This window comes from Carettochelys insculpta, chromosome 14, assembly GCF_033958435.1.
Source record: "Carettochelys insculpta isolate YL-2023 chromosome 14, ASM3395843v1, whole genome shotgun sequence".
NCBI lineage: Eukaryota > Metazoa > Chordata > Testudines > Carettochelyidae > Carettochelys > Carettochelys insculpta.
In genome coordinates this window covers 44,582,104-44,607,762 of record NC_134150.1, presented here as the reverse complement: position 1 = coordinate 44,607,762, position 25,659 = coordinate 44,582,104, and the positions used below count along the sequence as shown (strand labels likewise).

Sequence of the window (25,659 nt, the reverse complement as noted above, 5' to 3'; positions counted from 1 at the left end):
AACTCTCCCCTACCCTAACTTCCCAGGAGCCTGCTACTAATGGGGTTTTCACCAAACTAACATTTCCACCCTCATTCGCATAGGAAACAGACAGAAGAGATTAAGCCCCTCCCCACCAGATGCTTGATACAGGGTGAAGGAATGAATACCATGAAGCACACTAGGAAACAGCACATTATTCACTAGGTAACTGAGAGGGTGCGCTGCAACCCTACCTTCAGATAGCAGCTGCATGAGAAGAGCATTTGTTTGATTCGGGGGAATCAGAATGATTTTTTTGACTGGCCCAACGCATACCAGAAAAAAGAAATCTGCTTATTTGCTGTTCTGCATTTTGTTGCTACAATGAATAAACAGTATTTAAGTCATCCCAGACAAACAAAGCCTCCACCAATTAAACTGCCCTACCTTAGCATGCTTGACCCCAGACAAGGAATTCAGCTGCCCAGCTTCACCCTGGCCCTAGGAGAAACTGCTACCCCCAAAACAGTAATGTGAATCAGAATCAGAGGACTGGGAGGGACCTTGAGAGGTCATCTAGTCCAATCCCCTACACTCATGGCAGGAGCAAGTATATTACTGAGATCAGCTATGGGCAACCTAGCCAGTGAGTGGGTCACATGATTGGCCCTCTTCCCTCTCAGTGGGCCACAAGACTTTCATAATCAACACGGTCTCCTGGAATGGAGTAGATTTGCTAACTGTATTTGCATACCTAGAACATGTGGGGTGTGCCGACTGAACCACAGCAGCACTTTGATTGGGTTCAGTGGGAGCACATGGCTCTTGCAGCGAATGTTGTGTGCAATCAGCACGCACCTCACTTCATGTGCGTATCCCTTTAGTAATACCAGTGTGAAAAAAGCTAGATGGCCCGAAACCAGTGGAACCTGGCAATCCTGCACATGGACAACAGTAAACAAAATGTCTTGCAGGCTGCTCACCACTGATTGAGATCATCCCTTGGAAGTGTTTGCCTAACTTTCCTTTTAAAAATCTCCCATGATGGATATCCCAAATCTTCCCCTGGCAATTTATTCCAGAACTTAACTACCCTGATAGGAAGTTTTGCCAAATGTTCAATCTAAAGCCCCCTTGATGCAATTTAAGCTGCTTGTGAAGTGGGGGCACACTGAGAATGAGACTCTTCCTGCCTACTGCCGTGACGTCCAATACATTCGCCACTTGCCAGATGTGCCAAACAGGACACAACGGTGTGGCAATTCTGGGCTCTGGAGCCACATGTGGCTCTTGTAGCCTTTAAATGCAGCTCCTCAGAGCTGCACACAAGTGCCCCCTGCTGCTCTGCGCATGCACCATGCCACTTGGTGGGACAAGCACATGGTGGCAGTGCCTGCAGCTGCAGCTTGGGTCCCGGAGTGGCACAGGCCCTGGCACGGCTCATGCAGCTTGGACCCCTGCATGGCTTGTGTAGCTCCTGAGGTGATGGCTCTGGTGAGTTGCTGCATTCAGTTTGCATGGGGGGGGGTGGAGGCTGGGAGTGCCTGGCTCTAGGAGAGGAGAAGGGCATTGTTGGAGGGGAACTGGGGGTGCCTGGCTCGAGGGGAGAGGGGCATTGTTAAGGGGGCTGGGGTTGCACAGCTGTGGAGGACGCAGAGAGGACCGTGGCAAATACAGAAGGACAACCACAAGTGTGATGATCCTTCTATTACTATTGGACACAGCTGCCTTAGAGTATTCCAGAAACAGTTTTGCAAGCAGAAATATCATATATCACATAAACCCAAAGCAGGCCCAATGAGCCAACCAGACAGTTTCATTCATATACTGGTCCAGTAGCCACCTGCCTGGACAAGGAACATTCTTAGGAGAGGACCATGCCAGAGATATTACTTTCCATTCCTGAAATCACAGCCAGGTTTGTGCTACTAATCCAAAAACTGAGAAGAGAAACCTTAGAATTCAACAGGCAAACTAGGTTTCAGCTTTTAAGAATATCAAATAATCCAAGTATATGAGGCACAATTTAGGAACTCTAGGTTGCAGAGATCTTGTCCACAGTACCAGTGCACCTTCTCCAAGGAACATAGTGGTAAAACATTGCAAGTGACTAGAGTTCTCAACTGCTAAGTCTGGGGGAAATGCACAGATGCACATTTGCAAAAACGCTAATACTGACTAGGCCAGCTTTGCTTGACTTCCATGGTTTCCTAAGTGCATTATTCTTTCTTAGAAAAAAGCAGGCAACCCCAATATCTTTCTGCAGACTTCAATACTATCCAGAATATGAAGACAACACAGAACACATGCAACGATGAGCACTCCTTGTAGTGAGATTCCTTTCCCAGAATGTACACAGTGGCCTAAACATCATAAGTCTGTTCACACCTTTCATTTTCCAGTCCTTTCACCCTCTCCACAATAGTCATGCTACCGTAAAACCATAATTTAACTTGCATGTTACTTGTATTAACGTGAGTCGAATTGTGAGCAGTGGAGAGCTGTGAACCAGGTGGCAGCCTGGCTGCCGGCTCCCCTCCACTTGCAGGAGCTGGAAACCAGCTGCCCGCCACTTGCAGGAGCCAGGAAGCTGACCATTGCAGTAGTGCTGGTCAGTTTCCCGACTTGTGCGAAATTTGCCCAGAAACGCAAGCTACATGTAAGCTGGGGGTTTCCTGTAAGCCAATGACCCCACATACCACTCAGCAGAATATATTCTGTTTTGACCCCCTAGCTGCCAACTCAAATAAGCATGTGATAAAGCAAAGAACTACCCATTCCACCGCAGTAAAATTTTGCCTTGGAAAATTAACCGAAATTCAGCTTCCAGGAACTCTAGGTGAAAAGCTCTTCCTGCCCTCCCTCAGGCAACTTTCCCCAAAACTAAAATGCTGCTGCTGCTGGAGTCAACACACAGGAAGACACCTTCTCTGACTCCTGTTCCCCCAGCTCCATGCTAAATCCCACTGTATGAATAAAGGTCATGAAATGCCTCTGCAAGGGTCCTAAAGTCCTATAGAAGGAACAGGGCTGTATCTTGCTCTTCACGGGTCACAGACCAACTTGTTAGCATCAGAATGGAGCAGGAAGAAATGAAACCCTCCGAGCCTCCTTAATCTCCATTCAGAGTTAGAGTGTCTAATAAATGTAACAGGATGCCACAAAAAGAGAAGCTAAACTTTTTACATTTGTCTAAGGCTTGTAAACAAACCAAAGCTACTTGGTGCTTCTCAAATCCCCTGCAGAATTCAATGCACTTTTAAGGACAGGAAGGGAAAGAAAGTAATGTGACTTATAGCTCAGGGAGGGAACCTCAGGTCTTTCCCACTCACCCAGGCAGGGCATTACCACACAGCTCAGGACACCACGGGGCAGACAAGGCCTTCCTGCTGTGGCCCTCCCCTCCCCTCCCCAAGACAGAAGAGCTGTTTGGCTATGAGAACGCCCTAAGCCACATCTGAGGCAGGAATAAGGCGGCCAGCCTGGCCTGAAGGAAAATACGGAGCTTCCCAAGGCCTTACCACTGCTGGGGAGCTCAAACGGCTAGGGCATCAGAGCAAGGGGACTTCCCGGGCCCCTCTTGTGGGGCAGGCTGAATCACCATGGCGACACAAGCCCTGCTCACACTAATGTCTGACTGCCCCAGTGTGGATCTGTGAACAGTAAGCGGGGGAGGGGAAGGCTGCAATCCCACACAAGGTTACCATGGAGCTCCTGACAGTTTAATATGGTCTGGGGAGGAGAGATGCTTCAGGCCTGCTGGCCAATACATGGGGTTAAATATAAAAGTGAAGCGGTGGCGCCTAGTGGTTCGAGCCCAGGACAGGGAGCTGGGCTACCTGGCTCTGTAATGGACTTGCGTGGGCAGTGGCCTGGGGCAGACCCAGCACTGTCCATGCTGCACAGAGGATCTGTATGAAGGAAGGGTGAGGGAAGCACAGAATTAAGACTGGCTCTTCAGGGGAAATGCCACCACAAGATGGGTTTGGAAGCGAGAGGCACCAGCAGACCCCCAAATCCCATGATCCCGACCCCTGTTTCTATCTCCAGGCAGTCACCAAGCCTGAGACCACTGAGCACAGCAATCGCGGTGCTGGTGGGGAGCACATAGGGCTGCAAGGAGTCTGAGCAAGAGGCCGGCAAGGCTCCATGTCTTTAGAAACAAAAAACCCTTTCAACTTGACTGGAGACTGTCCCAGCCGCTTAATGGCCCTCCTCCTTTTAAATGCAGATTTGAACTTTTCACCCAGGGTCAGGCAGCTGCAGCTCACCCCATCCTCAGCAGGGGCTAGGCGCCAGCACCACTCCCGTTTCCCTCCAAACCTGGGCAGCAGAAGAAACTAGCTCATCCCTTGCCTGGGAGACACCAGGCTCGTGACACACCCCCACAGCAAGAATATAAACCAAAGCACTGACCAGGCACTAAATCAGGGCCTCCTAAATACAGCCCACGGGCTGCATCCAGCCTACCACCATCCCAAAATACAGAAGGAGCCTTGGGCAGGCTCTCTGCCCCTGCACGCCCCTCAAAACGGCCAGCTGCAGGGGCCATATCAGTCTCTGTGCACTGCAGGCCAAGGAAGGGCTTTGCATGCTGTTCCCACTCTCTGCACAATGTTGCAGCTCCCACTGGCCAGAAACTGGGCCATGCTTGTAGCACAGGCATTGAACGGAGAGCACATGGCCCCTGCAGCTGGCTGCTTTGGGTGGTGTATGGAAGCAAGGCAGGCATGAAGCCTCATAAGGGTCCCATTGGCCTGCTGGCCAGGAACTGCCAAAGGTAAGTGACTCCAGGCCAGAGCCTGCACCTGGCACCTCACCCCCTCCCACACTCCAATCCTCTGCCCCCTTCTTGGGCCTATTTAGAAGTAGCTTGTTTCTGGGCATTTGTCTGCCCTGTCAATCTGTTTTGATTTTGGTTTGTTTGTTCGTTTTGTTTTTACTTCACTTCACTGCTAGTTTGCCCAAACCCTGCCTGCCATTCCCAATGCCACCTCCATCAGGTGTTCCTCACTCTTACCTGAACCGCAGGCTCAGTTTTCACCTCAGCATCTTACCTCCATTACTGTAGCCGCCCCCTTCCTTCCTGCATGCAGCAAGCAAGAAAGCAAGCTCTGCACAACAAAACGTCATCACATCTCTACATAAAAGCTGATAGGGGGGACAGAATAACTACAAGGGGAACAGACAGATTTGGCCCAAACATATTACTGCCAAAATACGGCTTAAGTCACCAGGCTGAAGAGTTCAATTGCTAGGGCCATTTACCTCACATACTTCAAGTATCACCTCAATAAGAGCTGACTTAACCAGGCTTACTGAATTTTATTTTGTGAAGTGCTTCCTGGACTGGTTTATTTCTATTCAGTAACTTACGTAACCTTTGGTACTAATGGATCACTCCAAGACCCACCAAGAGTAATCAAGTCAATGCTCTAACAAGCTTATGCACGATTTTGTAACCTCCCAGTGCTGCAGCATGGGACTAGGGCAAGGATTTTCAGGCTAGTGAGAATAGGCCTAGGCGTACAGACATTCCACCTCAGATCAGTACTGTATAGAACCTGGTCAGTCCCTACAGGTTACAATGTACACCGCAAAGCTGCAAAAAACCAAATCACGATCTAGTCTAACCTCCTGTATAAAACATGCCATAGAATTTTACACAGTAATTCCTGTACCAAGCTCAATAACCTGAACTAGAGTTTATCTTTGAGAAAGAAATCTAACCTTTATCTGAAAGGAAAGAGAGAAGACACAAAGAAAGGAGGCTAGGGAAGACAGACAAGCAAAGAGCTTGGCATAAATTGTAATAATGCCAAAGGAAAGATATTTTTCCACTGATTGCCTACAAATGTACAAGACTATGGGACTTGTTTTTGGAGAAAAAAAAAGAGTGATTGAAAGAAGAAAGTCTACTTTTTGGATCCTGATTTCCTTTTATTATTTTTGGGAGGTGTTCAGATGCTATGGCAACAGGAGACCATAAGAACCCAGACAAAAACAATGAGATACGTTGATTAAAAGTTTAAATTGCTATCAGCTACTTTCTCCATTTGATCCTTATGCATACCTCCTTTTCAGAACAGTAGGAGATTCATTGTGGGTCATGTGTAATCTTAACTCTATACCATGACCTGCTACTCATAATTAAAAACACATTTGGCCTTTTCCACAAAAGGATTTTGACACCCTGCTTTAGTTTTGTAACCAGCTCCCACAACATGTCAGCTTTCCATGGTGAATGACATTTGCTCTACCATGCCAGCTTTGTTTCTAACTGCCATGAGCTGAAATTCTCTTACAGCTCTTCATGGACACTAGAGCCATCAGGAGTGGTGAATGTATACCCTTTCTCCTCCAACCAGAAGCAAGAACTGGAGAAATTATCTGTGCTTCTAGGAAGAAGCCCACTACTGTTTTCCCTTTGCATCTGACTTGAATTTGGTCATCCTGACAACTTGTCTCAACAGAAAAGGGAAAGTCCCCAATGCTTTATGGAAGTGAAATCCTTACACCATTTCCTACAAGAAGAAAAGATGCAGATATGGAAGCCCCATACTTGGTCATACAGTTAGGGGTATTTGCATTCCTCTTATACCAGGATTAGCACAAGAATGCGTTTCATGGGGAAAAGCAGTCTAGGAAGGAAAAAAAATGCAAGGAGGAGGGGGAGGGGATTCTGTCCATCGAAAGCTCTCTGAGCACTAGAATAAAAATAAAAATCAGAAAAGAGGAAATAATTTGCCATAGCAGCCCTGGTTGAAACGGCTGCCCTTGGATAGTGGGACAGACAGCCTAATGCATGAGAGAGAGAGAGAAAGAGACCACTTCTCCTGGCACTTTGGTCCCAGTGGTCGCCTATGAGAAACAAACCTCTCCCCCTTGGGTTAATCAAAACCAAATTACTCAGGAATGTAGCAGGACAGGTCTTTGCTTCCAGGCCCTCTTTTCTTTGAGGATGTGAAATAAGAACACAAAAGTGAGTGCAAGAAAAATCATCCAAGGGATTTAAAGAAGGAAAATACATCAAACTGGCCAAAAAATAAAATACAATAAAAAAAAAAAAAATCAAACCAGAGTGTCGATGCATCCCAAGTACCGGGGGGAGTGATGGAACTGACTGCACAAGAGGAAGCTAGAAGAGGAAATATGTAGAAAGACACTCTGGTCACATGTGAGATTTCAGGTGAAAGTGGCAGTGTTCTTCTCTTTTCCCCACCCTCTTCAAGCCTTTATAATCACCAGGATAAAAGTCTGCAAATAGCTAACCAAGTGGCACCAGAGCAAATTCTATCCTCCACCCCTCGCCAACCTGAAAAATCACAGGATACAGAGCAGTCCTTTCCCTCTTACTTTCCTTCCTAGTATGTGACCCAATGCAATAGAAGTCACATCACCTTTCCTTCATAATCACACACTACAACATTATGACTCCACGTCAGTAAGCAAAGAGCAAAAAATACTACCAGTGTTGAAACAAGGGCTTGCTGACTTCCACTTCTGCTTTTCTGTCCACCTTAGGTTTCTAATCCCCTTCTCTTTCCACTACTTAAATTGTACCCCAAAACATGATAGCTGCTTTAAGAAGCTTCACATCCCAAAGAGCTTTAATTTATGTAGATAACATACAGAAAAGACATTGAACAAAGGGAATAAAAGAATGAAACATGAGACTAGCGATAGTCAAAAGAAAAGAAGAAAACAGATTCAGAGAGAACTCTGCTTCACAACTCCTGCTTCTAGAACACAAGCCATGTAGGAGAGAGAATTTCATACAGTGCCTCTTCAGGAGACCTCACCTTCCCTAAACCTTGTCACTGTTGAAGAGATTAGCACCCCTTTCACTCAATACATTGATCCTGTACCTCTAACTAGCTCGAATTACTGCACTGCAAACTCCAACGAAAGAACACAAGGCCCTGTGGAGCTTTACCCTCTTTTCCAGACAGGCCAAATGTGCTGTACAGCTCCATTCCTCCCACACAGAGGCAAGAAAGTGGAAGCTTTAGCAGAGATTAGAGGTTGCAACCAGTTCAGTCTCCTCTGTGCCACGCCTGCAGCTGTGGCGGCCCGGGCCCTTACCTTTCAAGAGTGAAAACAAAGGCTTTTTTAAAAAAACAAAACAAAAAAAAAAAACTGTTCTCACTGACTCACTAACTGTGAAAAAGACTTTGCTTCAGGGCAGAAAGGAGGGAGGGACAGGCAAGGAGGAAAGTGAAGAATTCCCAGTACAGGATACACCAGCAAAAATGCACTTATATCTCTCAGGGTGGGTCAGAATTGTACCTATTGCATTTATTTGGAGCAAGTAAAATGACACAGTGAGGTATGATCCATGGTTTCTTCATATCGACCTCAAAATTTTCCTTAAGTGTCAGGAGAGCAAGTTAATGCCATCCGACTCATTTTACTTGTAATCATTACAGCACTAATGGGGACAGACTAACCAAGCCTTGTATTTTTGCTATAATGAGAAAGGTGACAAAATTCAAATGAGCAAAATCATCCACTCAGGCAAGTGAACCTCTGCTGCTCACCCAAGGCAATGTAGTTGGGGGTCCAAAAATTAAGATTCAAAGCATCAGCAAGAGCCCAACTCCTACCACATACATGCAGCTCATGCTGAACAGTGCAATCAATACCTGGACCACAAGAAAACCACCATGGAGCCTGTCTTTTGGGTCTCCATTGCATTTAGTGTTTCTGCTCACAACATGAAAAGCAGAAATAGTGTGTTTTCAGAATAGGTTTTTTTCCTATTTAAAAACACCATCAGAAGTCACTTTGCAGAGAGTAACCATCAGACACCAGATACTTGTGTAGCAGAAGACAACCAAAAAGGTCAAGAGACCCAGAACTTCCTATGCTGACACTTGGAAAAGCTAGAAGGCGATGTGATCTGGTGGCCCACCTCACTCTGCACAGCCACATTCAGAACCCAGGAAAAGTGATGTTTCCACAGTGACACAGGTGCTTGCAGCTTTGACTGCCTGGGGCCAACCGCCACAGCTGCCTTTTATCAAGCACTTAGATTGAAAGCACCTCTCTGGTGCCCCACTATTTCTTTTCAAAGGGGACCGGAGGGGCACAGTCTGGCACACTCACCATTGCATGTGGGTGGGGGGCTAGGTCAGACAACTGGAATAAAAAGAATAAAGCCCCTTTCCTAAAGCTCGGGGAAGCAAAGAGGAAAAAATGCTAATTAACTCAGCAGCAAGTTGTTAGTATTTGCATATAAATGCAGCCACAAATCACTACAAACAAGCTAGAACAAGGCAGGCTTATTAGCATATACAAATACACCCTGGACAGCAGCTCTAGGTGGGTCATTGAGATGAGGTGTTCAGTTTGGAGGCAGGCTGCCAATTTCCTCGTGGGGGAGGTGCAAGGGAGAAAGGGTCTGAATTCAGACAAACATTTGCCCTGCTGAATCCAGTGGCACAGTGTGACAAGAATCATTATCCCAATTCAGTAAAAAGAGCGGGCTACATGAAAATGCAGAATTTAAATGCAAAATAACAGTTAACAAGAGAAAACTGAAAAATGTGTTGAGTGGTCCCCAGAAACCTAAAAGATACAAAACTGTAGGATCAGGAAGGGAAAGCCCCATTCCTACAGAAGCAGTACAACAGTTAGGGTGAACTAGAAAGCAGTCAAAGATTTGTTGCAAATCATCAAGAACCACACATACAGCAGTGCTTTTCCCCAGTGGACACAGACCCTGTATTTCAGCATGCCAGAGGTTCTCCAGGGGTAGTGCATTTAGGTATAAACTCCTGCTGCAGGCTGCTAGACCCATGTCAGGAAATACACTGCACATAGGAAAGCAACTTGTTTGGACCTATGCAATCTTATCACAGCAGTCACTAGCAATGTGAATGAAAACCAGAAGAGCCAAGCACTGAGGAATGAGATGTGGAATTTGCTTGATGCAGTGCCATATTTAAAACCAATCAGGAGGCAGATGCATTACAATTTTCATCCAGGAAGAGGACTGGAGAAGACCCCAAATACTGCAGACACCAGTTGTTATGAATGAGTGCAAGGAAAGGGTTACCCATTAACAGAGACAACTCTCAGCAGAGGGTAGCCAGGTAAGCCAATGGGAGAAAGAGAAACTTTTTTGAACTGAGAACAATTGCAGTTTAAGGGGGGCTTTTTGTATGCTGGCTGAGGAAGAGGGAAAGCAGAGGATGTCTTTCAGGCAGCTGGAATGAATTCAACAAATATTCTGCCATCTCAAAATCAGCCATAGACATGTAAGTAGAAGGGAAATGTGGAGTTACATGCAATCAGGTTATGGTTATTTTAATTTCACATGGACAAACTATCCTGTTTACTGTTGCTTTGGTTAAGGACTTGATTTTTTTCCCCTGTAGCTTTTAAGCTACATCCTAGGAAAGTACTCTCTGTGTTTCAATCCCATTCTTTATTTTCTCTTGTTTTCTAAATAAATTACTCCCCCCACCCCCACCCTTTTTTTTTTTTAAGCAAATGATCTAATACCTGTGTCCTGAAAAGGGTCTGTCTGTATACATGCCTTAGGCACGGCTAGGTATCAAGTTACAGCGTCCTTTGCTCTCAAGCCCTCTGTAAGGGAAAAACAAAACGGAGCAAGAGTTTACCCTACAGGGAGACATTCCACAGTGTGTCTGCCTGGGTTAAAGGGGTTTCCGAAGACTGGGGTAGTGGCAGCTCTACCCTCCAGGTTTCAGAGGATCTGCAACCTTGGAAAGTTTGTACAAGTAAAACCTTTGTATAGGCAAGGTGTTTTGATCCCACTTTCTGCACTCAGAGTGTCAGAGTAAAGTGCCCTAACACCAGTCAGAGTGCCTAAATCATCATTAAAAGGTGCTCAGATGTCATGATGATAGGCAGAGTTGAAGACTGAACAAAACACAGTCTTAGACTACTTCTATTACTCACCTGGTTTTTCATTCTCTTTTTGGGCTGCTGTCCCTCTTGGTACCCAGATCAGTTAGATTTGATTCCCCCCTTGGCTGTCTTCCTTGCAGATGAAAATTTCAGCACTTATGCAGCACAACCTACCTGAACTGTGGTAGGCGGACCTCTGGGATATCTCTTCACCATCCCCTTCTTGGGTATGCAGTACAGCAGGCTCAGTCAGGGCTCTCTACTTTATTCCTGTTGTCCAACAAGACACCCATTACAGGAGAGGAGGGCGCTTTATTCAGTGCTTTCCTTTCCTGGCTTCTCCTTCCTCCAAAGCCTGCCATTTATGTTCCTTCAGTTCTCCCTGATTAGAAACTTTAGCTGAAAGGAAGACTAAGGACTAGTAGCTTACAGATCCATACGCTAATGTCAGCTAGAAAATTCTCCCTGGCAGAAGCCCTATAGTAGGGGTCAGCAACCAAAATAGCAAAGAGAGACATCTTGGTAAAAACTCAGTAACTCAAGAGCTGCAAAGCATGTGAATATGAGATGGTCCTTAACAAACAACATCAATCCATACTTTTGGAAACCTCTATTTTAAAACCAGTACAAATCACTGTGTGCATAATGCGATACATTACGAACTTTGCAGGATGTTCACAAGCTTTTTACTTATTCAACTTCCTCACACTTTACGTGTGTGTTTGTACCACTATCTTCCTGAACTTTCACTCCTGAACTTTAATTATGCCAATTTTATGTCAGATTTAATTTCAGTTTTCTTTCTTAAAATGCATGTTGCCCTTCCACAGCAGGAATGCCGCAAGCTTCATTTTCCTTTTCAAAATCAAGACTTTATTAGCAACACAATTAAAACACAGATACAGTATCCTATCCCACAATGCACTGTACATAGAGGGGGAGTTATCCTACATTTTGATATCACATATCATTCACTATTTAGATATGAGATGCTCATTGTTGGGGCTTTTAGATGTTCACCATTTATTGAAAATAATCAGCAGGGTGTTTTTTTTTACTTTGTAATGATAGCACTGGGAGACACAAAGAAGTCCTTAGAGAGCCACATGCAGCTCCAGAGTTGCAGGTTGCAGACCCCGATCTAGACCATCTCTGACAAGCATTTGTCTATCCTGCTGTTAAAAAAATCTCCAGGGATGGAGATTCCACAACTTCCCTATTTATTCCAGTGTTTAATCACCCTTGCTGCCATTTAAGTCCATTGCTTCTTGTCCTATCATCAGGAATTAAGGAGAATGATTGTTCTCCTTCCACCTGGTAACCACCTTCTAGGTATATGAAAGCTGTAGTCATCTCCCATCTTGGTCTTCTCCTTTCCAGAAGAAAGGAACCCAATTATTTCAATCTTCCATCAGTGGTCACATCTTCTAAATCTTTAAACGTTTTTGTTGCTCTTCTCTGAATCTTCTTTACTTTCTCCACATCCTTCCTGAAATGCGGAGCCCAAAACTGGACCCTGTACTCCAATTGAGGGATAATCAGCGCAAAGTAGAGCAGAATGACTTTTCTTCTCTCTTACAAACATTCCTGTTTATACCTCCCAGAATCATGTTTGCTTTTTTTGCAACAGCATCACACTGTTGACTCATATTTAGCTTGTGGTCCACTATGACTCCTGTATCCCTTTCTGCAGTATTCCTTCCTGGACAGTCATGTCCCATTTTATGTGTATAAAACTCACTGTTCCACCCTAAATGATTTGTTTTATTGAATTGCATCCTATTTATTTCAGACAATTTCTCCAGTTGGCCCAAATAAATTTGAATTATAATCTTATCCCCCAAAGCATTTTCAACCTCTCCCAGCTTAGCATCATCTGCAAACTTTATAAGCATATTTTCCATGCTATTATCTAAATTGTTGATTAAGACATTGAACACAACTAGTTCTAAAACTGATTCCTAGAGAGCCTCAATTGTTATACCCTTTCAGCTTGATGTGATCCATCAGTAACTACTCTCTGGGAACAGTTATCCAACCACATACGCACCCACCTTAGTGGGTCTAGGTTTTATTTCCTTAGTTTATTTATAGGAAGCCAAATGCTTTACTAAAGTCTAAGTATACCAGGGATGAACAAACTTTTTACATTGAGCCCCACTTTTCATCTCTGCAAATAGCAGGGGCCCCCTCCCAACCTGTCTAATGTAATCCAAACTGATGGAAATTTGTTATGTTCATATGGGGGGGGGAAAAACTTTCAGCATGCATAAGAAAATATATATAATGTAAAAACACACATAAGTCATATTTTTTCAACATTTTTAATTAGATGGATGAGCTTGAGATGCAGCAGCCAATCATGCTGTGTCTCCATCTGATTAAATTTCACACCGTCAGGGGGCCCACTCCCCACTTCGTGCACCCCTGAAGTGCACCATATCTACTGCTTCCTGCTCATCCACAAGGCTTGTTACCCCACCAAAGAACACTGTCATGTTGGTCTGACATGATTTGTTCTTGACAAATCTATGCAGACTGTTACTTATCAATTTATTATTTTCTAGATGTTTGCAAATGAATTCCTAAATTATTTGCTCCAGTATCTTTTCTGGCACAGACCTTAAACTGACTGGTCTGTAGTTTCCTATGTTGTCCTTATTTCCCTTTTTACAGATGGGAATTGTATTTGTCCATTTCCAGTCTTCTGGAATCCCTGTCATCTTCAGTGACTTTTCAAAGATGATATCTAAGGGCTCAGATACCTCCTCAATCAGCTTCTTGAGTAGATGAAGATGCACTTCATCAGGCCCTGGTGACTTGAATACATCCAAAGTAATTTTTAACTTGTTCTTTTCCCATTTTAAGTTCTGAACCTACCTCATTTTCCCCAGCATTCACTTTGGTAGGCATCCAATCACCATCAACCCTCTTGGTGAAAAATTAAACAAGAAAGTCATTAAGCACCTCGCCATTTCCATCTAGCACAAGTTCTCCTGCAAATAATGCCTTACCACAGAACTTTAATTGTGTGCCTAGAAAAAGCTGATGCCTTACTATAATAAATACAAATGGCAATGTTTATGATGGGAGCATCTCTGAGCTGGGCCAATTTTCATGTTGCATTGGTGTAAATGAGCAAATCTATTAACAAGCATGGTACTATACTGGTGCAAAAACAGAGTGAGACATTAGAATCAGACACATTCTGTAAGTAAGAACTCAAGCAGTACCTGATATTAGGTTTAAATACACACTGGATTTTTAGTGTAATATGGCACTGCTGACAACTTTAAAATTTAAAAAAGTTCTACTCTAACGTAACAGACATCCAGCAGTGCAAGTCAACCCTAATTTAGCCCACTACCAGAAAAGGCAGGCAATTTCCCTCCCCCAGTGGCACACACCTTTCTGTTTGAATTCACGTTTCTCTCTCTTTGGTCATGCCTGATTGTACTGAAGAGTCTTTACAATGCTAATGCAGATGCGAATGAACCAGTTTGCAAATGTTAATACTGGGTTGTTTAAACTGAAACTAAACTACCCAAATGCCTGCAGCAAAAATTCATTTTAGAACGTCAAAGACCCTGAGACACATTAGACGCCTGGATACGCTTTCTGCAACTGCAGAATTTAGCAGTAGAGTTGTTTTTAAGGAAAAGTGAAAAAGGTTATCGCTCTTGGGCAGTTCAGGCTGCCGAAGAGGACTGAGTGCCGCTGATATACCTAAGAGGGATGCTAGGAGAATGGAATAGAACAGCACTACTGCAAAACTCAATGGAACAGAGCTACTGCAAAAGAGCATGTCGAAGCTGAACATTTTTTAAATGAAGTGGACCAAAAGAGACAGACAGACATCTGTTAAGAGCTGCTCTCACCAGCCTAGCTTTGGCAGGGATGACATACTAGTGCAAGTCATTAATGACACTACAGCATTACTTCTATAATACAGGTTTGTCCCAGTTTAATTCCACATGCAAAAGAGTGAACAAGCAAGACCTCAGGCTACAAATCTGTCCCACCTTCAGCCCGTTTGCTATTTCAGCACAGCCACCCTAGCACTAATCAAGCTCAAAAGGGAGCGTTAAAGGGGGATTGCAGCGGTTATACAGATGAGTATACAAACTTCCCACTAATATTTTTGTTTCCATTAAAAGGACTACAGGTTCTCTAAGTGTTAATGATCCTTTTACAAGGGGTCCACAGGACTGAACCAAATCAGCCTTTCTGTACCAAAAAGAAAAAGCAAAAATACACACACACACACCCCACTGGAAGCTAAACTTGTAAAGTTTTTGAAAGGCAAGTCATACAAAGTTTTACAAAAATTCTTATGTTAAATTAATAGGACTGAAAGGCAGCACTTTTTTGTTCAACAAAAGTATTCTTCACACATATTTAGAATCATACCTGCCAATTTTAGTGAGGGTTTTTCATGATTTTAGTTCCTGTTAGCCCTGCAGAGTAAACACAATTACAGTTGAATGAGCTGGATTCTATTTATACCTGCTTGTCCATCATCACCCTTATCATCAGAATCATTTACTATAGGACTTGTCAACATGGGAAGGTTCTACCAGTTTAATCTAAGCTGTGGATTCAATCTGGTTTATTTAACCTAATGAAAACCCTTGTGTGGACACTCATCAGTTTCAGAAAAGCTTTGTCGGTTTAGCTTAAGTTGATTTCTAACAAACTAAACCATGATAAGCTGCCCATAAACCAAAATAAAAGGTGTCCCTCACACACAGGGGTTTGTACTACATTAATTATTTAAACTATTTAAGTTAAACCAGCACAAAATTCTGTTTGTGACAGGGACAACTTCCAACAAATCTCATCTCTGCAAATCTACTGAAGGCTAGAGAGGCTGCATAGGTGTGCATGAGCAACCAGCAGAACCACCAAAACTACAGAAAAAGGACATTTTAAAAATCAGATGGTGTCTGACAGAACAGACTTTTTTGTTTTGAGAAAAGGGAGCATTTAAGATTTCCATATGAGATAACAATTAATCCAGAGTTGCACCACAGCACTTTTACAAGTTGTTTTTCAGAGTAGTACTGTACTCAATTGTTTAAGTCAGCTATTTTAAAACAGGAGAAAAAACAGGAGATCACCAAAATTAAATGCAGTCATGTAGCACTGTAAAGACTAACAAAATAATTTATTAGGTGAAGAGCTTTCATGGGGCAGACCCACTTCTTCAGGGCTGGAGATAGTGCTGTTTGTCGATAAAACCTGGAGGCATAATGCTGCAGCCAACAGATTCTGTTGGCAAGTAGAAGCCCAGGGGGCTTCTCTTGACAGACAGGGCATCCAGAACAATGGCAGTTGTGCTTCTGAGTGCCTGTTTTATCAAGAGAGCAGATGGACAATATGGCCACTCTGTTGACAGAGCCAAGCGCTCTTCTGATTGGCTTGGGTGTGTGGACGCACTGTCAATGGAAGTTTTGCCAGAAAATCTCTTCTAACAGTGACTTCTGTCGACAGAGTGCTGAAGTGTAACTGTGGTCTTTCTGTGTGAAAGATCCACATCAACAATGAGAGCTGACTAAACAGAGAAAATGAAATACACAAAGTACTTTCCTACAGGCACTGCAAATGAGGAAAACCTCTGGTCTTTCTATCATCATATTAGATGTTGTCTCTATTAATTTTCAGACAGAAGAATGATTTTGAGTTTGACTTATCCCCTTAAAAGTAATCCACATTAAGGTGATTAATACATGATATTGCTGTAAGAAATTATGAAAAGGGAATAAAGATTTAAGAAATTTCTGGATGCATGGTCCCACCTGAAAAAGAAAGGAGTGTGGGGGCAGAAATCTCTTTAACTCAGTGCTTCATAAAAAATATATTTTCCCAAATGTTTATTAAACCTCTCAGACCTGAAGATACGCACTAAAAACGGGATCCACCTGGTCAGAACTGGAAAAGATCACCCGGGATAGGGATGCTGGTGAATGGTTGTCAACTGCCTATCCTCCAAGATGTAGGAGTGGAAGGATGAGTAGTAATAGACTCTCTCCAATAGTAGGTTAAGAAATCTCGCATTCCAGTTCTCTGTTTCACCCAAGGAAACCTCCACCAAAAACCAGGAAAGACAACCAAAAAGAATAAAAACTTGAGAGAAACAAGGCAGGATACAAAACTACTTCTTCCTTTGCAGGTCACTTGCAAAGGAAACATTAAAGGTTTGGTCTCTGTGACTCACTCTTGCTTTCATTTCACTTTTTGGATTTGAATATAAGAGCCTACAATGGCAGAACAGAGGCCCTCTTAGACACACTGCTACCCCATCTTTAATCTTCCTTTTCGTTCAACTCTCTTACACTTGTTAACTCAGATGGGGGACTGGGTCTCCAAGCTCCCTCGAGGGGCTATGCATCCGCTCTATTCCCTGCTCCATCTGTCGCCTCTTTCCCACTCCCTGAAATGCATGTATGAGATGTGAGCGTCTCTAACCTCTGCTAAGAGAAATGGTGGGGGGACCATTTCACTGCTGAATCAGAGGTTGGAAACTGAGAACACACAGTACAGGGCATGAAATCAGGAACAGATGAAAATTCCATTGTCATTTCAAGTATTTTAACATGCCAGCTACTCTGTTAATGTTAAATTAACATCCCCCTGCCTCCAGTATCCTGAATCACAGTGCGGATTCCGCGCCGAGAGATCTACCATTGACATGATCTTCTCCCTGAGGCAGCTGCAGGAGAAATGCAGGGAGCAGAGGAAGCCACTCTACGTCACTTTCATTGACCTGACCAAGGCTTTCGACTCGGTGAGTAGGGATGGACTGTTTAAACTGCTCCACAAGATAGGCTGTCCACCACGGCTACTCAAGATGATCCAGTCTTTCCACGAAGACACAAGAGGAACCATCCAATATGATGGCACATCATCGGATGCCTTCAGCATCAGGAGTAGCGTCAAACAAGGATGAATCCTTGCTCCAACATTGTTTGGGACCTTCTTCGCACTCCTCCTGAAGCATGCCTTTGGATCCTCAATGGAGGGCATCTTTTTGCACACAAGATCTGATGGGAAACTCTTTAATCTTGCAAGGCTGAAAGCTAAGTCTAAGGTGCGGGAAGTCCTCATCAGAGACATGCTGTTCGCAGACGATGCTGCTGTAGTGACACACATAGAAGGCCAGCTTCAAAAACTGCTGGATCAGTTCTCCAAAGCATGCAAGGACTTCAGGCTTACCATCAGCCTAGGGAAGACAAACGTACTTGGTCAGGATGTTACTGAACCTCCATCAACCAGCGTTGACAATTACACGCTAGAGGTCGTCCACGAGTTTACTTACCTGGGGTCCACCATCACTGACACCCTGTCGCTGGAGACGGAGCTAAACAGGAGGATTGGAAAAGCAGCCATAACTCTGTTTAGACTTAGCAAAAGAGTGTGGAACAACAACAAGCTGTACACTCACACCAAAATGCAAGTCTACAGAGCCTGCATCCTCAGCACCCTCCTCTACAGCAGTGAGTCTTGGACCTTGTACGCCCGCCAGGAAAAGAGGCTGAATGTCTTCCACTTGCGCTGTCTCAGGCGCATTCTTGGGATATCATGGAAGGACAGAGTGCCCAACACTATCCTCGAGAATGATGGAAGGATTCCAAGAGACATCCTGTACGGCAAGCTAGCCTCTGGCAAAAGACCTCCTGGATGCCCCCAGTTGCGCTATAAAGACGTCTGTAAGAGAGACCTCAAGGAGGTAGACATCAACCCAGATAGCTGGGAAGAGCTGGCAGACAACCGCAGCAGCTGGAAGCAGGAACTACACAAGGGCCTTCAGAAGGGTGAGATAAAGATCAGATACCTGGCAGAGGAGAAGCGAGCCTGCAGAAAGGACAGCAAGGACCTGCCAGATACCCACTACATATGCAGCAGAGGTAGCAAGGACTGCCACTCTTGTGTGGGCCTCCACAGTCACAGTCAACGCTGCAAATGACGATCTTAAATGGAGTTACAAAGGGCGCAATCCATAGTCTACGCAGACTGAAGGATGCCTGCCTGTCTGCCTCCGGCACTCAGAGCTAGGGGAACCTCTCTCCGCCTCATGCATACCAAATCCAAAAACTCTCACAAGACACTTTCATGGTAAGTCAACAAGGTCCTCCTCCTAATTCCTTGCACAAGGTGCAGCAGAGAAAAGGAGAACATCTTGCTTGGGCTCTTAGCATTCCTCAAGGGTCTGTGCACATAGACATTTTATGCCTGGGAAACTGTTTGCAGGGAGGAAAAGAGGTATCACACCACTTTGGACCACTGATAGTACAGTGCTGAAGTCCTTTTAATAGAGGACTAAATACAGGAAAGGAGCATATAACACTGCTGAAGCCCAATGACTGAGCAGCTCTGAGTTTCAAGATTCCCAGGTGGCCATCCAGTGCCTCTCTAAAGGTGCTCACTTCACAGGCCTTATTAACCTTTGTGCTCCCTGGCTGTCTCATGAACTTCAAATGCAAAAGGAAGAAAAAATAGTTCCATCTGGAATCCTGACAGAATGCCACCTGCACGCAGGAATCAGCTGATGCTTCACGCCCAAGTGGCCTCTCCGGCTAATGGAGGAAAAGGAGTCTTCAGCTCCTCCAAACTAATCTTGCTCTTCCCACCTTCTACAAAGCTCACCTTCAAAAACTACAACACACAAAGGGATCCACAGCAAGGGGATGAATCTGCAAGAAAGCCAGCTGAGTGAGATGTGTGCAACCTAGTTAAGAAACTGCTCCTGTCAGCAACATACACGGCTCAGACAAAGAGCAGCTACCAGCCAGCTACTGGTCCTAAGACCAGGAACAGTTTACTTCAAAACAGCAGAGAGATCACAAACAAACAAGAGGTTTACCCTTCCAGGTGAAAGTGGCTTCACTGCCTCTGCATCCTGTTAACCCTAGAGAAATATAACTACCTGACATTCCCTAGCACAGAGATAAAACTTTTTTTGCTATTTGTTTTGGGTAATTCCCTGGATTCTCCCAAAATTCTGCTCCATTGCTTAAACATCTGCAGCTTCAGATGAAGCTGAGGCAACCTGTAAGGAAGGGAGCTTTTTAGTCGTGAGCGCTTTGGCACCAGACCCACTTCAAGTACTCCTAGGATCTCATGCAGACCAAGAGCAGCTCCTGTTTGGTCAAAACAAAGGGGAAAACAAAAAGTTAAGAGGCTGATGAAAGCAATGAGACAACCAAGTAAAACCAGTAGTTCCCATCCAGCAGATCCCACCACAGGATGAATCAATGGGACTCTGACATAAGAGTGGAACTCAGGCTACATCTATATTATGAGATAAAGTCAAATTTATTAATATTGATTTTATAACACTGAATTTTATAAATTCAAATTTGACTAGCCTCGTCTCCCCACATGCTCCTCACAAAGTTGACTTATTGCTGCCACACTCAATCAGCAAACATCGATTGTTGCAGCAGTGCCTTGTGGGAACCTATCCTACAGTTCCCTCACCCTGTACCATTCTGGGTATTTTCACTGGTATTTGACATCACCTTCCCACATTGCATTGCCCTCATTCCCCTCCCAGGGTAAGCAATCGTCCATTTTTCCAGGTGGAAGGAAGGAAAACTAGTACATCAACAAAGACAGCCAAATGCACAAAAATCTTTCTTCTATAACTAAATAGCTTTTTAAAACCATAGCTGTACTTGAATTATGAAAGAGGTTATAAAAATCATTAAGTATGTGTCTTCTCAACTGGCCTGCCCTCCCTCCCTCCCTCCATTACATTTGATCCCTGAAAATAATACAGGGACAACGACAAGCATGAATAAAGTGTAGATAGTAAAGATTTGGAAAAAAAGAGTTGCTGAAGGGAGGGTTTTTGGGTTCCTAGTTCAGTATACAGCTTCTGTGCACAGTGTGTGTTCTCAACTGGCCCTCCACACGCTCATCCCTGAATGAAGGGGTCTGAAGTTAAAGGAAAGAGGATAGAAAGGCTAGGAACAATGATTTTTGGCTTCCCTCTCCACTACACAGGCATTGCCAACATGAAGGCTAGGAGTGGGGCTCGCCAAATTTCATTCCCATTGTGCGGCAGTTTGGTATTTGGGAGGTTGAATGGCCAGTTGATATGGTCCCTGAAAATCTGTTTTGGCTGTGGGGTGCGGGATCCGTAGCTCGAGGGCCACTTGAACTGTTCCCCCCCAGACAGTAGCTAGGCCCCACAATTTGTAGCAGCCAGGGGAGACTTTCCCCAGGCATCAGCTAGCCCCCTGGGTCCTTGCAGGGGCGGGGGGGTTTCAGTGGGGAGCCAGTTGAAGTAGTCCCCCTAGGCAGCTGCAAGTCCCCACGATTAATAGCCACAAAGGGAGACTTCTCCCCAGTGGCAGAAAGGCCACAAAAATCTTAGCCACCAGGGGAGACTTCCCCACAGCAGCAGTTAGCCCCCTGGCTCCTTGTTGGGGCAGGGGAGGTTTCAGTGGGGTGGCAGTTTGGAGCATCCTCTCCAGGTGGCCGCAAGCTCCTGAAAATCTTAGCCATCGGGGGAGACTTTCCCCCAACAGCAGAAAGGCCCCGAAAATATTTTTGGTAGAAGGCCTGTTGAAGCATTCCCACCAGATGGCTACAAGCCCCCAAAAATGTTAGCCTCCAGGGGACAATGCCCCCTGGGCAGCTGCAAGCACCTGAAAATCTTTCTCGTCCTTGGAGGCCATACCACACGCATGCCAGGACATAGTGCAGCATGGTCCATGCTGAATGGCAGGCATGTCCTTTTACTGGGTCGGGGGCTAGCGGCGTGAGGTGGTTGAGCACAGGAAAGACCCCACTGCGTGGTGCCTGTGGGGCTGGTGGGGGGGCGCACACAAACATAAATTGCTGAGAAGTTCTTCGGCCTCTTATGCAAGCACAACGCCCACAACAACCTTGCTGTCACATGGTGCAACAGGGCAGCAGCTGGCACCAGGCAGCACAGAGAAAAATACTAAGTGTAGAAACAGAACCACAAACTCCATGCTGGGGTTATTTACAATGGGTAGATGCTCTCACAGAGCTAATAGCAAAAGACAGACAGATACTTCTCAGACTCTCATACAAACATGACCCCACAGCCCACAAGCTTCATGGTCCCGATTTGAAATTTGTGGCTTCCTGTTACCAAATTCCCGTGCACCTGGAGAGCAGCTGCCAGAGCGGAGCAATGTGGGGCATTGTGGGGTACATACAGGTCATTTCTGGAGGTTAATAAATTGCATTTTAAGATGTGGCTCTTCCACACTGGCCTTCATTCGAAATTTTAAATTCGAACTTGACACTACACCCGGCAGGTGCCAACGATATTATGATATTGATAACAGTGCTCCCTAAATAGAGCTAATGGTATTTATGGTGAAGAGAGTCATGTGGTAATATCAAGTTAACTGCCTTAAATACGAATTTATCTCTTAGTGTAGGTGCAGCCAGAGAAACCCTTCTAGAACACTTCAGCTGTGTCTACACTAGCTCCCTACTTCAAAGGGAGCATGCTAAGTAGGGTGTCAGGAGATTATTAATGAAGTGTTGCGCTGCATATGCAGCACTTCATTAAGCTAATTCTCCCCCGTGGCAACTCTGAAGCATTAAACTTCGAAGTGCTGGCTCTCGTGTAGCCATGGCTAACCAGCCAGTACATCGAAGTGCCTGGGCAACTTCGAAGTCCCTTTACTTACTTTCCTCAAAATTTTGAGGAGTAAAGGGACTTCGAAGTTCCCCAGGCACTTCGAATTACTGGGGGATTAGCCGCAACTACACACGACCCAGCACTTTGAAGTTCAACACTTCGGAGGTGCCGAGGGAGAGAGTTAGCTTAATGAAGTGCCGCATATGCAGCGCAGCACTTCATTAATAATCTCCTGACACCCTACTTACCAGCCTCCCTTCAAAGTAGGGAGCTAGAGTAGACAAGCCCTATGCTAAGTAAACGGAATTCAATTCAAACTCTAACTCAACAAGCCTCTTCATCTAGTCAGACTATGCCACACAAACTGCAGCTATAACCAGCACAGACACCTCCAGTATCCATCTTATGAGTCAGCAGACATCTTTCCTCCTTTTCCTCTACACCTTTGCTTTGCACAGTAATCAGCATGTTCCTTCCAAGCTCTCCTTGCTCTCTGACCACTGCAAATACCAAATCAGGTGAACTACAGAGATCCCAGCACCAGCTGTAACTCCCCATTTTGGAGAGAGGGGCTTATAACAAAATATGTCAGCTTGCCTTTTTAATTTTGTCTCAGTTTTATTTGACCAAAGCTCTCTTTTTAAAACAACTATCCTCGCCCACGTAACCTACACACTGCCCCATGTTGAACATACACACCAGGAACCACTGGCAACAGAAGAGATTACAGAGGCCATTACAAAGTAAATTTTCTTCTGCAGCGGTAAAGCATGGATTTCCAAAGGAATCCCCTTCCCCAGAGCAGCAAAACAGGCTCTTTACACAGTCCCTCTGGATTAGAGATGGGCCTTTCAACTTTGCCAGATGTGCACACTCACTCCTTTCCATGCCATAAATGCAGCCATAATACAAGTATTTTACAGTTACTGTCACTGCCCTCTTCCCGCTAGATGAGGCAACACACACTAATAAATGTTCTCCACTAAGAATGTAGCACAGCTGCTCAGACAAAGAGATTCATATCCCACCTTATCCTGAAATAAAGGTCAATTAAGCCAGAGCCCCAGGCATGTCCATAATGCTCCTTTTCCGAATGAGGCCCCAGGAGTAGAGGTGGTGGCAGCAATGACTGCAGAAAAGTAAGAGAAATGGAGGAAAGAGAAGACTAGATTACGAGACCTTAATATACAGTTTTTCTCTATCTGAAAAGCAAAATGGACACTGGGCAACTTCTAAAGATCTGTAAGCAGATGTCTTCCCCGGTCGTTGAATTAATGTTGCCAAAACAGACCCCCAAACCTGCAAAACTAGCTAGCCTGCTATCTGTTCCAAGAAGGCGGAATACAATTCATAAAGCCCCCAATATGTGAATTATTCAGAAGATATGAGGAAATTATGATGCTGAGAAAAGCTTCATACTCCAATGTATGTTATGGATCCAGGTGGACAGAATCCATCTTCAAACAACTCTAGTGCTTGTGCCAAGCACCTAACCACTAGAAAAGCACCGACAAACTGGAGAGAATTTGGAACAAAGCAAGGAAAAATAAGTGGGTTTGGAAAGAGACATTTATGAAGAAAAGAAGTAGTGCTCCTATCAAATGTGGATAAAAAACAAGGGGATGAGATGTAAAAGAGTGCTTTCCATGTTCAATACATATACAAACCTATCATTAATCCTTATTTCAATTTTGTGATTAAACTTATGTCATTTTATAGATGGAAACTGAGGCACAAAGGTTAACTGACTCACCCAAAGTCAGCATCAGGACCAGACTTAGGCATTCTGACTTCAAATCCACACTCCAGACCAAAATCTGCACCTCTAACCACATGGAGGTATTTGAAAGATGCAAACAGAAAGGAGAGAACAGAACTTAGGATAAGAACGCACATAACAGTAACAGGATAGAATTCAGAAAGTGAAAAGTTAGGCTCAGCCTGAGAAAGCACTTTTTAGGAGAGGATGTGTTAAGGCTGTGGAATCATCTCATAAAGGAAAAAGTGCAAACCCTGTTACTTAATGTTAAGTGGGACAACACAACATAAAAATATGCTGCAGGAAGCAGTCCTCCCTGGGACAGGATAACCCAGCAGGACTCCTCCATAGCCAGCTGCTGTGATCTTGCTGAAAGGGAGATGGTCAAATCCCCCACATCCCAAACCATCTCCGAAAGGGAAACTCCCCTCCCCCACTGCCTGAGACAGCTGCTGGACTTGCCCAGTTGGCACAAGGCATTCCGACTGCTGTGCCCCAGAGGGCCACAGCCTGGATGCAAGCTTCCTACTACCCAGCTTCTTGTAATAGCTTTATGTAAATGAAGCCTGACTCTCACAATTTGCCTGCGTGCATTGCACTGGGAGGGGCTGGGGGGGGGGGGCGGACTTCACATTAGATATCAACAAAAGCAGAAGGTTAATTTGAAACTCACAGCCCTGCTGCTTGTAGACTTGCCTCTCCCTCGCCCTTCTTTCTGTGTAAAGCCTGACATCTACAGTTCTGTCTGGCACAGTAAGGGGCGGCTAATCGGAAATGCACGCAAGGACGTTGGGTACACAGCAGCTACAGCTCTCGCGCTCCTTCAGTGAATGCGCAGCCTCTCAAAACTACAAACCAGACAGGCACAAATGCACTTCAGCTTGTGAATGAACACACCCCTCACTGCAACCAGGAGTAGCTCGTGTAAGTCTAGTGACTGCCAAGCACCTCCAGCAATACCATGCTCTGCTCTGAACCATTACCAGGCTTCTCCTGGCCTGACCAGCACAGTGCACACTGCTTCAGCTCAGCTGGCACTGGCTCTCATCAGCGTGCACCCGTGTTCCATGCTTTCAAATAAAACTTCTTACTCTTCTAGAAAGGACCAGGGCCTCTGCAGACATTCTCAATAACCAGACAGCAGGGGCTTCAATTGTGACCAGTCTGGGGGAAGGGCCCATCTTTGTTACCTATTTGTAACAATGCCTAGCACACTGGGTCTCTAGGGGTACTCCTGCAATGCAAATAATAAAACATGACGATAACATAGCCAATCTGCCTGCCAGCACATCCCGCAAACCCACGTCCATTAAAATCAGTGCAGTTCAGTTTCCTGGACTGCCTGCAATAGAAGTGGTCTGTTGCCTTTAGCCCACTTCAGACTCTAGACCTACATGTCAAATACACATCATTTCTCCACAGAAGATACCTT

The 25,659-nt window shown here is 44.8% G+C and overlaps 1 protein-coding gene across 9 annotated transcripts in view; it reads right to left on the bottom strand.

Moving 5' to 3' along the window:
- The window catches only part of ZFHX3 (zinc finger homeobox 3), a 327,850-nt gene that overhangs the window by 287,236 nt on the left and 14,955 nt on the right, over nt 1-25,659 (bottom strand). Inside the window, exon 1 of one of the 9 annotated variants that reach the window (XM_075009154.1) lies at nt 23,497-23,591. The exons of the other annotated variants lie outside the window; for them this stretch is intronic. The gene's annotated coding sequence lies outside the window, so the exon portion shown is untranslated. Of the gene's footprint in view, nt 1-23,496; nt 23,592-25,659 lie in introns of those variants that run through there. 9 annotated transcript variants of the gene reach the window in all.